Here is a 16,399-nt window from a genome sequence, read left to right as displayed (position 1 = left end):
GCCTTCTCCTGACCCTAACATCTGTGGTTTTTCTGTGTCGGCAGGCACAGACTGATGAGGGAAGTTAGTGCAGAGCCATCTAGAAGTGAGGCTGAAGGTCTAGCACACCCACAAAGCACTACCATGAAGATATAGAGGTAAGGAGGTTTGCCCTTGACAGTCCCCACGGCGAGAATTTTCACACTTACCTCACGCAGTGGAGTATGGCCGGAGGTCCTACCCTTGTGGTACAAATTCTGGTCTTCCTCTGCTAGGTGAGTTAGCCAGTTTTGACTGGTTTTTCCTTGGAGTGGTGTTTTTGGTGTTTTCTTGGGTGCCACACTTCCTTTGTGGTTTCTTCACCAAAGTCACCCATCCAACTCTAGCTTATTCCAGTTAAGCCGGGTAACCCATCCGTTGGGTTTGGGCCCTTCTGGGCGTAACTTTTTGAGATCACCCATCTGGTTTTGTCCTTTGTTTTTTCGGCTTCTTTTCTCTCTTTTTTTCCAATGTTTTGCGGCTTCTTTTTGGATACAATGGCTCTTGATCAACCGAAGACCATTGTCATCCATGCCCATGGTTTGGTGGCAGCCAAGTCTTCCAACATTCTGATACAAATGCTGTCTAAGAACCTGGACTGTAAAAAGGTGAGGTCTATTCAGTTCATCCCCAGCGGCTGCATCCGTGTTACATTTTCATGTTTGGAATATCGAAACATCGTCTTGAACTGCAGGACTCCTCAGATTGACCACATACATAATCTCAACATCACCAAATCTGACATGGGTTACAAATGTCTACATACACTATCTTCCGGTAGAGGCGGGTGATACTTGCATCTGTCTTGCTCTCTCCCCATTTGGGATAGTTCTTGAAGTCACTCACCAACATTTTGCTGGCTTCAAAGACATCACTGGTATGCATATTGTGCGAATGTCTCTTCAGCAACATATCCCATTCCAGTGCAACATTCAGGGCTATGCATGCTGTGTGTGGTATTCAGGCCAACCTCTGAAATGCACTATCCGCAAGGACGTGCATAAGGCTGCTGACTGTCCTGACAGAAATAAATGTAAACGGTGTAATCAGGCTGAGCATTTTGCAAGGGATTGCAAAAATGCGTGGGGAACAACTCCCCAAGTGCATGATTTTCTCAATCCCCAGAATATCCCTCCCTATCCCTCTGGTGGACCCCCTCCTCCTCCACCGGTTCTGCTCCTCCCAACCCTCCCGATAATCCTGATCCCCTTCCCCTGATCCCACTTTCCCCTGTTATTGTGGATCCCAATGCTGTCTCTGCTGAACCTGTCCCCTTAATGTTGATAGATGTTCAATCTCCCCAGGAGAATTCTGATGTTGAATTCTCGGAGACTACTGATGTGCCTCCTCACGAGGAGCCTGTTTCTTCTCAGGTTTCCTTATTTTCTGTGTCCGAGGGCTCTATCTACGAGTTTTCTGAAGAGGGGTCAGCATGCTTCTCTCCCCCTTCCCTTTCCCCATCCCCTTTTCCTTCCATATCCTCTTTCACCAGCCTCTCGGGTAACTGTAGTGAAAGTATCCTAAATGGTATCTCAATTGTCTCTAGCAACCCAAAATTTTTTATCCTTGCAGACTTTTTGATCTTGGGCAGTGATTTCAATTGTTATGAAAGTGATCTTGATAAATTTGGCGGTAATATTTCTACCGCTAGTTATCTTTCTGATTTTCAGCCATCTTTTAAACTTGTGGATATTTGGCATAAAAATTATTGCAAACACCGTGAAATGTCATGATTTAATTTCAATTTCACAACAGGTGGCTGCTCAGACAAATTTCTTTTGTCTTCCAAATTAGTTGATCTTGCTAAAAAGTGTGATATCGCATCTTGCTGCCTTTCCAATCAAGATTATGGCAATCTTTTCATTGATTGTGCCAATTCTGCCCCACGTGGGCCGGGAATTTGGAAATTTAATAATTCTCTGCTTTCGGATGAAACTTGTTGTGAGTATTTGTCTGGACACACTTCTGATTTATCTTTGTGTTTGATAGCTTTCAATTCTGTCAAATTGTGGTGGGACTTTTTTAAAAACTCTCTTAAGAGCTTCTGCCTGAGAGACCGGGGCAGACTTGGAAATGAAGGTTGGCCGATTTCACTTAAAATTGGTAGACAAAGTCGTTATGTGGACTTATGTAATGTGCCAAAGTTTCAGCTTCAACGACGTTCTTTTAGTCGAGTTCTGGATATCAGCACCTCGGGGGTCCCCAGAGGCTGAGTTTTAGTGCAATTCTGGCCACTTTTCAATCTCTCCTTTAGCAACGTACAATTAATTTCAGACAAAAACAAAACCATGTTTGTAATGCTCTATTCTTGGGCTTCCATGGATAAAAACATTAGCTCGCAGGAATCTTTTGTTAGCCTGTGGCTGTTATCACAACTTGTCCTATTTGAAGCATATGGGAAGCAACCAGAAATGGCCAGTTTTTAAGACCGCATATTTTCCATGCCCATGTTATAAACACCGGCTTATGCTCTCACTACTTCCATATAAAACGTGGAGTAAGGCAAGGGGACCCCCCTCTCGCCTTACCTTTTTGTCACCGCAGTGGAAATCCTAGCAATTGCTATACGAAATCAAGAAAATATTAAAAGAATAACTATAGCTGGTTCAGAAGCTAAATTGTTGCAATTTGCCGGTGACACAACTACTGTTCTATCAGACTTGGACTCAGCGCACGCCTTGTTTGCATTGCTTGGACTTTTTGAGAAAGCATCTGGACTTAAACTAAATGTAACGAAAACAGAAGCAATGTGCATTGGGTCACTTCAGAATTGTGAAAATGAACCACTAGGGGTCAAGTGTAAAACATGCATCAAATTTTTAGGAATATATATTACATATGATGTACAAATATTAGTAGAAAAAACACTTCAAACAGAGGTTGAAAAAAATTAAAAACACAATAAATCTATGGAAGTCAAGAGGATTATCAATTTACGGGAAGGTAAATATTATTAAAACACTTTCATTTCCAAAAATGATCTATCCTAGTTCGGTGATATGTACTCCATATGAAGTCATAAAAGAATTCAATAGTCTGACTTTTCGATTTTTGTGGAATGGTAACGACAAGGTTATTTGACTTTCAACATTTGCACCCTATGACCAAGGTGGCCTTAAAATGTTAGATTATGATAATATGGTTAAGGCTTTGAGGCTAAGCTGGTTAAAACGAATAGTCAACCCAGATTACTTTGGTTTCTGGAAGTCTTATCTTGATCATCTTTTGGTGAACAAAGGGGGGTTATTTTTAATTCAGTGCAATTACAATATCAACTGATTAACAATCTCAGCAACTTTCTATCGAGAACTATTGGATTGGTGGTCAAAATTAAGATCCCAAAAATATACATAGGTATATATTATGGAACAACAAAGAAATAAGGATTGACGGCAAAAGTGTCTTCTATAAACATTTCTTTGATAATAATATCATATACACAACTCATCTGCTTTATGAGATGCAAATATTGAGTCTTTCAATGTCGTCAAGGGTGCAGGACTGAAGAACTCCAACTTCGTAGTATGGACAGGTCTAAGACAATCAGTTCCACTGAAACTGCGTGTTCATGAGCCCTATTTCGAGAATATCCTTGTTTTAGAAAAATTAAGAGTCGTGATTATCATCATCTTCTCATAAAGCAAAAATACCAAAAACCAAATAAATGGGCCAAGTTGAAAGAAGAATTTAATTTAGAGGATAAGCAACTTTCGGAGGCATTCATGATGCCACTGGGAGTTGTAAATGAACCTTATGTACGTTCTTTTCAGTATAAAGTGCTGAATTCTATTCTATATACAAATGAACTACTTTGTAAGATAGGCTATATTTCTGACCCCAACTGTTCCTTCTGTCATCAGACTACTGAGACCATATCTCATATTTTCTTTCGCTGTTCTTTTTCTACTTCCTTTTGGAATCAGATATGTGAAAAAATTTTGAATAAACTTAATAGTTGCATTTGCCTCTCTTAAGAAGATCGCAAGATTATTTTAGGATTTTTAACGGGGGAGATAGATCTGCAAAATTATATAATCATTTTAGCAAAAACGTACTTGTGGACTTGCCGGTGTAAAGAAATGAAACCATCTTTCAGCCACTTTGAAAGAATTTTAATTAAATAAATATCAAACCGAAAAGTAGACTTCCTTTAAATCAAATAACATCAATCTGTTTAAGAAAAAGTGGAGAATTTTTGAGGAATCGTTTCTTTTAAACACTTAAGGAAAAAAAAATGTACAAGTAGTGTAAGCATAAGTAGTAGAAGTAGCATGTATATTGTAAGTGTAAATGTAATTATAACATCAGTAGTGTAAGTGCTCAGGCTGTAAATAAATTTTGATTCAAAAAAAAAATCATTGACCCAGATCAAACCTGTTCAGTCCCTGGGTGCTCAATTTCTAATAACTTGGTTCTATTGCATGATACCTTTGAGTACATTCCTCAAACGGATGAGAATGGAATTCTAATTAGGTTAGACCAAGAAAAGGCCTTCAATTCTTGGTTTTCACTCACGTGACACTGGCCATAGCAACGGTTGCTATCTGCCATCTTTGTGTCCCTCGAGTGTAAACAATCTAAGAAGCGAAGAGACATGAATGCGATAGTTCGGGATGGTCCACTGTATTGTAGTTGGTTGTGGGAGCAAAAGTGGCAAGCACAAGATAAATTTTAGCAAAATACCGAAGATTGTGACAAATCAAGGCGAGGAATGGGAAGAATTAACGAGGGAGAGAAGAAATTGATGGATTTCTGCGGTGAGTCGAGGCAACACCGAAGCGAAGAATGTCCTTGAAAGCGAGCGTGTTTGTGGTCATCATTTTGTTTCAGGGAAGCCTGCACCTTCCTGGGACAAGCACAATATTGACTGGGTTCCCACTTTAAACCTCGGTAAAAAAGAATACAAGGAATCCGAACGGAAAGAACAACAACAGAAGGCTGCAGGGGAAAGAGCTGAAAGAGCAAAAGAACACCGGAAGCGAAACATTGAGCAACAAGAAGCCGAAGTTGCCGAGAAAAAAAGCATCTTAATCAAAGCAGCAATATTGTAGTTAATATCCCTTTCTCCGAGGCGAGTACGAGTACAGAAGCTGGTAATGCTGATACTGCAGAAGCTATGTTAATGGAGCAACGGGAGGCATTGTGTAGTGGCGCTACGAGCGAAGGAACGGAAGAATTTGTTTGTGATGTTGAGTCTTCAAAAGACGCCGCAACACAAACTGAAGAGTTCGAATACATGAAGAAGCTAGTCATAAAAGGGGATAAGTGACGATTTTGGTTGCTTTTCTTTTTTCTTGCTCCAAATTAGCTGAATTTTTGCATGTGGTCTTTAATGTAATAGAAAAACGTGTTCCTGTATTTTTGCCGCTGGTTTTTGCTTCGCTTTATAAAGACGCCGCTAGGAAAACCGAGTGGCTTTTTGCATACACAATATCCTGAAAACGAAGCAAGGTTTAGCGCAAAAACTACAGGACATTGCTAAACATACCTAAACAAAACTCTATGCGAAATTTGGAACGTTTTCGACAAAGTTCACTTTTGATTAAAATACCTAACGCCCTTTTCCCGCCGAGGCTGCAAATAAACGAAGCCGGGCCTTTGTTATGATAAACAGAGCCGATCCTTTGTTATAATAACCAAGCCAAGCCTTTGTTATAAGTCGAAGTCTTGCCTCGGTTTATCATAACAAAGGATCGGCCCGCCGCAACCGCAGGGACTTTGATCTCACTTAGAAAGCAGCAAAATGTCAATTTCACGCAACGTATAAGCTCAAAAATGTTGATTTTAGGTCAAAAAAGGTTTAAATGTTGATTTCACGTTAACGTGTGACGACAAGGAGGTTGATTTCACTTAGAAACCAGCAAAATGTCAATTTTACGCAGCGCATAAGCTCAATGATGTTGATTTCAGGTCTAAGTAGGTTAAAATGTTGATTTCACGTTAACGTGACGGCAAGGAGGTTGATTTCTCTTAGAAACCAGCAAAATGTCAATTCCACGCAACGTATAAGCTCAAAAATGTTGATTTTAGGTCAAAAAAGGTTTAAATGTTGATTTCACGTTAACGCGTGCCGACAAGGATGTTGGTTTCACTTAGAAACCAGCAAAATGTCAATTTTACGCAGTGCATAAGCTCATTGATGTTGATTTCAGGTCTAAGTAGGTTAAAATGTTGATTTCACGTTAACACGTGACGGCAAGGAGGTTGATTTCTCTTAGAAACCAGCAAAATGTCAATTCCATGCAACGTATAAGCTCAAAAATGTTGATTTTAGGTCAAAAAAGGTTTAAATGTTGATTTCACGTTAACGCGTGACGGCAAGGATGTTACTTTCACTTAGAAACCAGCAAAATGTCAATTTTACGCAGCGCATAAGCTCAATGATGTTGATTTCAAGTCTAAATAGGTTAAAATGTTGATTTCACGTTAACGCGTCTCGGCAAGGATGTTGGTTTCACCTAGAGACCAGCAAAATGTCAATTTCCCGCAGCACATAAGTTCAATGATGTTGATTTCAAGTCTAGATAGGTTAAAATGTTGATTTCGCATTAACGCATGACGGCAAGGATGTTGGTTTCACTTAGAAACCAGCAAAATGTCAATTTCACGCAACGCATAAGCTTAATGATGTTGATTTCAGGTCTAAATAGCTTAAAATGTTGATTTCACGTTAATGCGTGACGGCAAGGATGTTGGTTTCATGTAGAAACCAGCAAAATGTCAATTTTACGCAGCGCATAAGCTTGATGATGTTGATTTCAGGTCTAAATAGGTTAAAATGTTAATTTGAAGTTAACGCATGATGGCAAGGATGCTGGTTTCACGTAGAAAACAGCAAAATGGTAGGAGCCCATGATGGGCTCCTGAAAATGGTAATTTCACGCAACGTATAAGCTCAAAAATGCTGATTTCAGGTCAAAAAAAGGTGTAAATAAAAATAAAATGAAACAAATAAACATTTCAATAAGCACTTCTTCAAATACGGCAACGTCTTCAATGGCTAAAAAATCACGAGATAAAACATAGTTTTCGACAAACGCGATCGTAGCTTTATGTCACGCACCGCCATAACTTCCAAGTTCAAAATGCGCTGGTACCTCTTATGCCTGATGAGGATAACAACTTTGGCGGCTGTTTAGTTTTGGATTTAAGAATTTGATGACTCCACGTGAAAACGCTCTATAAATAGGGCTGACAGATTAACAGATTAACCCTTCTGCGCAACGTACAGGTCTCCATACATCTGCATGTCCCCTGATCCCAGAAGCTCAAAACACTACAAATCATGCCGATTTGAAATAAAATCAATGCAAACTGGATCACAGATCTGTTACAATCGATCGCCACTTGCTGGCCATTATTATGCTTAAATCTAGTTACCAGTTCGAGAAACGTCCACAGAACGTAATTGCAATGCATGCCGGGAAGGGTCTTTACACCTCGTGCGTGGGAAGACATGGCGGTCGATACAAGACAAATTTTATAAGTCTAAAACCAGTTCTCGCTTTCCAAACTTTGACGCTAGCAACGCTTGGCAAATGGGCCACAACTCACCAGAGGGTATTTTTCTTGGGCAAGAACTGCTCTTGGACTTTGCTACCTGGCTCGATCTGACTTTGAACGCCAATAACACGATTACGGTATATCAGCTGCCTTCGAAGTTTGAGAACACATTTTGATTCTTTAAAACGTGCTGATGACTTACGGGTTTATCAAGGCTTTATGATGCCTCTCAACCACCAGGTAGGCATACAAGGTACTTTAAAACAATGCTTAAGATATTAGTTGACAGAGCTCTAATGCGGCACATCTCTTTTTTGTTTGATGGCATTTCGCTTGACGCTTGATCGATTCACGTGTTGTGTTCACGTCACAATAACTGGTGTAAACAATCTGTTCCCAGATTTCCGCTCTATATGCTGTGGGATTTGGTTTTGACTTCATACACTATAAACAGTCTGCCTGTTTGCTGTTCAACAAATAAACTCCTAAAGACATGGCTAGGAAAAGCCAAGTTTTTTGAATACGTTTTAACTCGAAAACAAAGCAAAAACCAGCGACAAAAATACAGAACCACATTTTTCTATTACATTGAAGACCACATGCAAAACTTCAGCTAATTTGGAGCAAGAAAAAAGAAAAGCAACCAAAATCGTCACTTATCCCCTTTTATGACTAGCTTCTTCACATGTTTTTTAAGCCCATTTACCAAGCACCGGACAGGGAATATTTCAAATCCAATGATAAAGTGCGCTTTTACACAGGATTGCCATCCTACCAAGTTCTTTTAACAACATTGAATCATGTTGCGCCGTACGTGAATCATCGCTCACAGTCGCTGGATCCTTTTCAGGAATTTGTGATGGTTTTAATGAAATTCCGTCTCAATGTGCCTTTTCAAGATCTAGCTTACCAATTCATGGTATCAGTGCCTACTGTTTCTCGGATCTTTTGGTCATGGATCAATGCCATGGACAACAGATTGAGTCCACTCATTCACTGGCCAGAGAGGGAAGATCTTTGGAAAACAATGCCAATGTGCTTCAAATATGCGTTTGGAAACAAGGTAACAATAATAATTGATTGTTTTGAGGTATTTATTGAAAAGCCCACAAATTTAATGGCAAGAGCACAGACATTTAGCTCTTACAAACATCACAACACTATCAAAATTTTAATTGGAGTCACACCTCAAGGGACTGTTTCATTTGTCTCTGAAGCATGGGGAGGAAGAACCTCTGATAAGTTTCTTACAGAAAACTGTGGATTCCTTGAAAAATTCTTGCCTGGGGATATGGTCATGGCAGACAGGGGCTTTACTGTCAATGAGAGTGTGGGACTAAAACAAGCGAAACTGGTCATTCCGGCGTTCACTAAGGGGAAGTCCCAGCTGGACCCTGTAGATGTCGAGAAGACAAGAGGAATTGCCAGTGTACACATACATGTCGAAAGAGTCATTGGACTGTTGCGCCGAAAATATACAATTTTAGAGGGAACCCTTCCCACAGATTTCCTAAGGGGCAACCCTAATGGATTACCAGAGGCACAGGTTCTGATCATAGACCGCATAATTAGGGTTTGCTCTGCACTTGTAAATTTGTACCCCTCCATAGTTCAATTTGACTAGTCATGGGGTAGTAAAAGTTAATTATGTTCACCAGCCAAAGCAGAGTTGAGGCCCTGCCAGGGGGGGGGGGGAATCCCGTGCCACTTGTCTAAATTTGAAAATGTCCCAGTATTGCTGTTTTATCGCACTTCCCATCACTGTCGGTACTTGAATTGAAGTAAGATGGCTGATTACATCTTGTAGTAACTGTTATTTGCTGTTTCTTGGAAATTTAAAAAATAGTTAAGGTTTAAAATAGGTTCCTGTTTGTCATAAACTACAGTAGCCTGGTGCTACTTGAAGAATATTGATACTTTGTAAGGACTCAAAGACTGCAAATTACAATTAATAATAATTATTATTAATTAATACAGCTACATGCATCATTTTTTGAGAATAAACCACTAAGTTATTTTAAAAGCGGAAGGTAGAGTACTGTAAGGTCATATTCAGGACATGCAGTTACACTGCAATGGACCAAACTGCTAATTCTTCATCAATTTCTCAACCAGAAGCTGTTTTCAAATGTAATAACAAAGCAAGTGTATGAATAAACAAAACTGCTACATGCAGGGTGCAAAGAAATTGAATTTTCCCAGGTAGTACTTTGGGCAAGCTGTAGTCAGGACATACAGTTGTACTAGCCCAAAGTCATTTCAAATAGCAAAAACCCTTAGAAGCACGATTTTTTTTTTCTTAAAGAATTTAACAGAAAACTTTTGATTGCATTGATTGTACGGCAAGTGACAGATCAAATCCACTAGCCTGACTGCAAAATTCACTAGCCCTGGGCTATCAAACATGTACTTCTTTGCAAGCTGCTTATCCTTAGCATATTTTAAAGCATCAGATTTTGATTTGACTTTTACAACATTGTATTTGGTTTTGTACAGTTTGTGAAAGCATAATCTAAAGTTTGCAGTGCAGTCAGGTAACCTCAAGACATTTTCTTGTTAAAACAAATCTATGCACCTGCTCAAATAAGGTTGAACTTTTGTAGTATAACCAATTTTGCCATTTTAGAGGCACATGAAAGTCAGAGAGGCCATGGGTCTATTCCTGAAATGAGATCTCAAACTGAGGGCTAAGCCTTTGCTAACACACATGCATGGAAATACATGTATCTCCAACTACAATTGAAGGGGTGAATGGAAATTAGGCCTTAAGTAACACTTGATGAAATGACACACTTTCCTTTTGTTTCACAAACAATAATACAACGGAAATAGAAGGAGAAATGCACTTGTTTTTGCAGATGTCACTTAGGGTTTTTTCATACACCCCTTCAATTTTAAAAAATCGGGAACATGTTCAATTTTTTGTCTTTGAGACAAGCTGCTAGATGCAGACGCATTCTTCGAACATCAAAAGTGACATGCATGGGGTCTGTCCCTAAAGCTAAAGAGACAGCAAACGCAATGGCAAAAACACCACAGTCACTATCATTGGTCTGCTGCTGCATGGGAACAAATTCTAGTGAAACCAGATCTCCACCTAACAGGTCATTGGTCTGATCCTCTATTTCCTGACTAATGACATCATGGAATAGGCTGCCATACAGGTGTACTTTCCCAGGCAAACATCCTGTTACTAATACAGACCCAGTGATTACTGCCTGTATGAAGAATCTGGACAAATTCACCTGAAACAACGTGTGCATTTAAATGGGAGTCAATTCCACAGACAACAAAGTCACAATGCATTCTTTCCGGTAAGGTAAACAACTGCTGTTGAACCTGGAAGTAATAGTTGTGATTTCTTTTTAGCTTAAAGAGACCATTGACTTTTTCCAAACAAGAGCTCTTTTCTTCGACATACTTTTCAAAGTCACCATTTTGGATGCAAATGGGGCATTTAACTTCGCCACATCCCAACCCACAACAATCGCATGATGTTAAAAAGTCTGGTGTGGCATGGAGGAAAGGGTACTTCTTATTAATAAACAACCCACACCGTGTGAGTTGAAAGTTAATGTGGGTGTTTTTCATGTGAGCTGGATAGTACACAGAAACAAAGGTGGACAACTCTGTGACTCTTACATGAAGCGGAAACCTAGAAACTGCACTATGGGATGGATACATTTGATCAGGAGTTAGTGAGCTTGTGAAATATCGAAGCGGTTAAAGTAATTATTGTCGTCAAAAATCACTGGAAAGAAAAAGCGAAGCTCTTATAGAAAGGTTAGGAAAGGAAAAGGATTTGGTGGGTCACCCAGAAGAGAAAAATCATCAGAGAAAACTCCAGCAAAAGAGAGTGATGCCACTGAATTGATCGATCGTCCTAGCGGTTCGTTTGATCAATCTGATGTGTCGGATGAATCATCCGCCGACAAGAGTGATAAACCGCTAAGCTCCTCTCGAAAAAAAATGAAACTTCACCTATCTACGGATGAATCCTCTGGTAGTTCTGATGAAGAAACCAAAATAGAAGTAGATTCGAGTGGATACAGACTAATTGATTTAAAGAATCTATCATCCATGCTCTCCTCTGTGCACAAATGTGAAGAAGGTAAGCCAAGTCAATATTATAAGTATATGACAATCAGGAAGTTAGAGACCCAACACTTTATCAATAAAAATGATGCCTGGAAGAGGGGCTTGTAAAGTCTCCTGTAATAGCAACATTTCTTTGCTTAATTTCTTAGCCAAGAAGCCTCTTGTTCATATGACAATAGTGATGATTATTGCTAATTTTATTAAAAGACATTTTGTTCAAATAATTGTTCTTGTAGTTTCTCTTACGTGCTTCTCATTTTATTTCAACTTCAGCAAACCTTACCCTTGAAGAAAATAACTCTGTTCGTGCAGGATTGATGTGAAACTTGTCTGTTAACTGTAGTGCCTGTGAGGAAAGCAGCCCATTGATGACATCAGGTAACATTACGAAAAGAGGCAAGTCATATGATGTGAACAGGAGAGCTGTTTATCACTCCATAGAATCAGGCACTGGATATGAAGGACTTGCTTCCTTCTGTGGGGTGATGAACATGCCTTGTCTCTCCACACGTGCTTATTATAAGCAAGTGGATAGTGTTTTAGATGTTCTTGAAGATGAGGCAAAAGAGGAGTTAATAAGTGCAGGCCAAAGGCTTCGGGAAGTCATCATAGAAAATGATGAATTGGACAACACTGCGACTCTGGATGCTGCCGTAAGCTTTGATGGCACATGGGCCAAGAGAGGCTTTACTGCCTTGACAGGAGTGGTGTTTGTGATTTCTGTGGACACTGGTGAGGTTTTGGATTACCATGTGTTATCCAAAGCCTGCCAAAAGTGCGCCCTAAAAAAATCGCAGAGTGAAGGAGAGGATGAGATATTTGAGGAATGGAGAAGAGAACACGTAGCATCTGGAGAATGCAATATTAACTTTACAGGAAGTTCACCAGCTATGGAGGCTGAAGGTGCTGCTGTTCTTTGGAACAGGTCAATTGAACTCCACAACATTCGTTACAAATGGATGGTGTCAGATGGTGACAGTAAAGCCTTCAATACAGTTGAATGTCTATGATGACTGTAAAGTCATCAAGCTGGACTGTGTGGGCCATGTCCAGAAGAGAATGGGCAAACACTTAATTAATCTGAAAGCCAGAACTAAAGGCAAACTTACAGATGGGAAGCCGATAGGAGGACATGGTCAACTTACTGAAACCAAAATAAAGCAACTTCAGAAGTACTATGGACTGGCTATTCGTCAGAATACAATATCAAAGTCAAATCCATCAGACAGGGAAGTCGATGTGGCAGTTTACACAATGAAAAAGAACATTATTGCCATTCTTAACCACAGCGTCCAATCAGGAGATGCTGCTAAACAGCATCGCTTCTGTCCACCCGGGGAAAGCTCCTGGTGTAAATGGCAGCAGGACTTGGTGACAGGCACATCCACCTATAAAGGTGATTACTGTTTGCCTGAAGTTTTCCTAGAAGTATTGCGACCTACATTCATGACTCTTAGTGACACTAAAGTTATCCGCTGTGCTGCAGCATCTGCAGTATGCCATTTTCACAGAGGAGCGGAATGTAGGAAGAGACTAATGGAAAAACTCTCCATTCCTGGTGGCTTATACACCAACCATGCTTTTGGGCTCAAGGACAAGAAACGCTTACGAAAAGCAGACATTCGGGCAACTGATAAAGAAAAAGGCGTCGCCAGGGTCTTCAGCTTGTGCGTATTCAGCGAGAGGAAGCCCTTCGTGAGATCGAAGGAGTGACATATGAAGCTGGGGGGTTTTAAATTATTACCCCAGGCTACTGTGAACAAAATCTGAACTGTATTTCTCTCATTACCATTGTAATTTCAAAGCAATTGATATTTAATTGCATTTCTTAAGTTTACGGCTGTTTTTCTCAAAATGCGGTATTTTTGCTTTTGAGAAAAGATATCTCAAGAAGGATTTAAGCTTTTGACCTGAAATTTTCAGGATTTGTTGGTCTCATTGAGTTAATTGGGATGAATGAGGGAAATTGCCATAGATTGCATAGGATAGAAATTATCAAAAAAATAATTTCTTGATTTTGATTGCGCAACTTTAGATGGGAGTTGGGACTCGGTATTATAAAATTTGGCAAAATCCCTCATTCATCCCAGCAAGCAATATGTTTACTTTAAAATAAAATTAAAATGACCATTCTCTCTTTAAATTACACATGAAAATCTTTTCTCAAGTACACATGGGTCATGCACAGCATGTGGTACTTTAAAAGCCTGGTGTCAAGTTACAATAATCACTAACACATTGAAATATACATTTTTGTAATCTACAGGCCAAGAGCTTTCCAGTGATATATAGTTTGTTATGGTTTTGTCTAAAATCAGAGTTGTTAAAATTGTTGCAAAAAAGGCCATTTTTCAGGTAAAACCCCCCCTTAAGTGTACAAAAAAAAACCCTTTTCATAGCCTATGTGAATGCTTGGTCTGTAGACTAGTAGTCATAAGGCTTTTTGATGGATTTAACTTCCGCATTTGGTCCCTTAGATTCCTAGTCCAGGTCTAGATGGCATGTCTTTAGCTGGGTTTAGCCTGCAGAAAAAAGCTACCACTGTTACAAAGTTGAGTATAACAACGCTGTAAAAGCGCTTGGTTATACGTACTAAAAACACATTTCAAAGACATGCCTGAAACATGTAGATAAAGGAAATAGCGTTGTGAACCTACAGACTTACAGACTTTGAATTTTTTATTCTGAACTCATGTTTGCGTGTCCTTACTCTTTACTATTGTAGATTTCATACAGCCATGTCAGACGCGAGTCAAGTGTGAGGAGCAGGAGTGTGAGCGATGATGGTAATTGCCAGTCTATTTTACAAAATTTGCTTCCTTTTTGGCACTGATCACAATTCATGTTACCAACTACGATGCCTTTTCATCCATAATTATTTGCTTAGTTAACTAATCGTTTCTTCTGTGGTCGTTTAGATGCACGAGAGAGGGAACATTTGTTGCGGCGACGCGAACGCGAGAATAGGAGAGAAGATCGACGAGAGCACTTTCAAGTTCAAAGAGCTATTACACTGTAGAAAAATTAGTGTCGTTCTTGCTTATGATTTTCAAAGTTCAAAAATTGCTGTAATTGCTGAACATCTGAACTGATTGCGGATCATTATCTTCGTAGATCGCGAGGCAGAAACAGACGATAGAAGAGAAGAAGAAGGACGAAGAGAGATCAGGATTTATGAAGGACAACTGGAAGGAGAATTTAAGAAACCACCTGCGGTTGAGAAGAAGCGAGAGTTCCTAGCTCTTGGTGGCTGTCTTTCCTGACATTGTTGCGTCGAGAGGAAAAAAGTTTCTTTACCATGCATGGAACAGAAAACACAGCTAAATAGTTAATGAGATGATGCTAAAAATATACTGATAGCACGGTAATTACTATTTGAAGCTTCTCACTTAGATTCATTTCTTTAGAGGACCCTCAAATTCGCAAGTTTTCTCGATAAAGTTTATGTCATGCCTTGTAAAAATACTCAGAAAATGAGGAAGTGCAACTTCAGTTTTTTCTTTCGTAGTCAGTTTGAGAGCCAAAGTCTCCATTCAACAAATTCTGAAGTCAGTTTTCCATGCGTCTTTTCCATGCGTCTGATCATTAGTTAAGGCATAACGCATGGATCCACTATTCGGCTCAGTGGATGTGTAAATCTCCCGCCAGTATTTTTTACCTATCAAATGTCAATTGAAACAAAATCAATTGTGACTATCTCGCGTGAACACATCTTCCCGTGGTTCGCATGTGTCATTAGTCTCTGGTATAAATCATTTTTACAACTCTCTCGCGTGGTATACCATGGAATATACCACTTATTCTTGGAATACACACTAACCTAAAGGTTCACATGTATACCGAGAAAATACAACTGACTTGTAGGCTATTCCATGGTATACCATGCGAGAGCGTTGTATAACTAGTAAGATCAGAAAAATGGGATAGAAAGTCCTCATCTACGTGCCCCTGTGTATGATTCTCTATGTACCTTTCAAAATTTTAAAAATTTTCCTTCAAATATATTTATCTTACTTCCCGTAATGCGCTGCTTTAACTCCCGAGGAATGGGCCACAAGGCAAGGGCCTGTCCCTCGGCCAGGGTAAGACGAAGAAGAAGATCACCCGCAGATCACCACCCAGCACCAGCACCACCAGCACTGACCATTGTCCATCACCACCACCACCATTATACAAACAACACCCGCATTAATTTCTCCCAATTTCTTCTTTTACTGTTATTTTTAATCCTTATTTTGTTTTTAAATTTCATTTTATCTACTGATGCATAATAATTTTTCTGCATTTCTTTCATCTCGTCTTTCCAATCGAAATAACTTTGGAATTTTGTTTTATTATTTAACATAAAATAATTTTCGCCTATTTTTCACTGACTACCGGTATAATCTATTTCTCGTTTTTTTTTGTTGTACTTTTCAATATAAAATAATTTTCAATGATCCCCTATTTTCACAATTTTTTTTTATATTTCAACTTCACAATTTTTCGTGTTTCTTTTCGGTAAAAAATAAACTAAAAAAATCAATTTCAATTTCAATTAAAATCAATTTCAATTTCCATTTTCTCTCTTCAATAAATAACATTTCCCATTTTCTCTGTCTCGACAAATATTTTTCCTTTTTTTTCACGAAATTTGTTGTATTTCCCAATATAGAATGATTAGAGTAATAAATAATTGAATATTTTCAAATGCCATCTTTTTTCCAATATACAATGATTTTACATTTTTACTTTTTTCTTATTTACCGATTTGAAACAGTTCCTTTTTCAAGTTCCATTT

General features: G+C 39.1%; 2 pseudogenes across 1 annotated transcript; both read left to right on the top strand.

Moving 5' to 3' along the window:
• The first annotated feature begins 279 nt into the window (after window positions 1-279).
• LOC145499330 (uncharacterized) lies at window positions 280-10,666 on the top strand (annotated as a pseudogene).
• A 534-nt stretch (window positions 10,667-11,200) lies between these two features.
• LOC145499328 (uncharacterized) lies at window positions 11,201-16,385 on the top strand (annotated as a pseudogene). The gene is made up of 2 exons (XR_014050917.1): window positions 11,201-11,632; window positions 11,893-16,385. The product of XR_014050917.1 is annotated as an uncharacterized LOC145499328 (transcript).
• Window positions 16,386-16,399: the final 14 nt, after the last annotated feature.

This window comes from Orbicella franksi, chromosome 10, assembly GCF_964199315.1.
Source record: "Orbicella franksi chromosome 10, jaOrbFran1.1, whole genome shotgun sequence".
Taxonomy (NCBI): Eukaryota; Metazoa; Cnidaria; class Anthozoa; order Scleractinia; family Merulinidae; genus Orbicella; species Orbicella franksi.
Note: the sequence above shows the minus strand (reverse complement) of the source record. Positions and strands in the feature narration are given on the sequence as shown.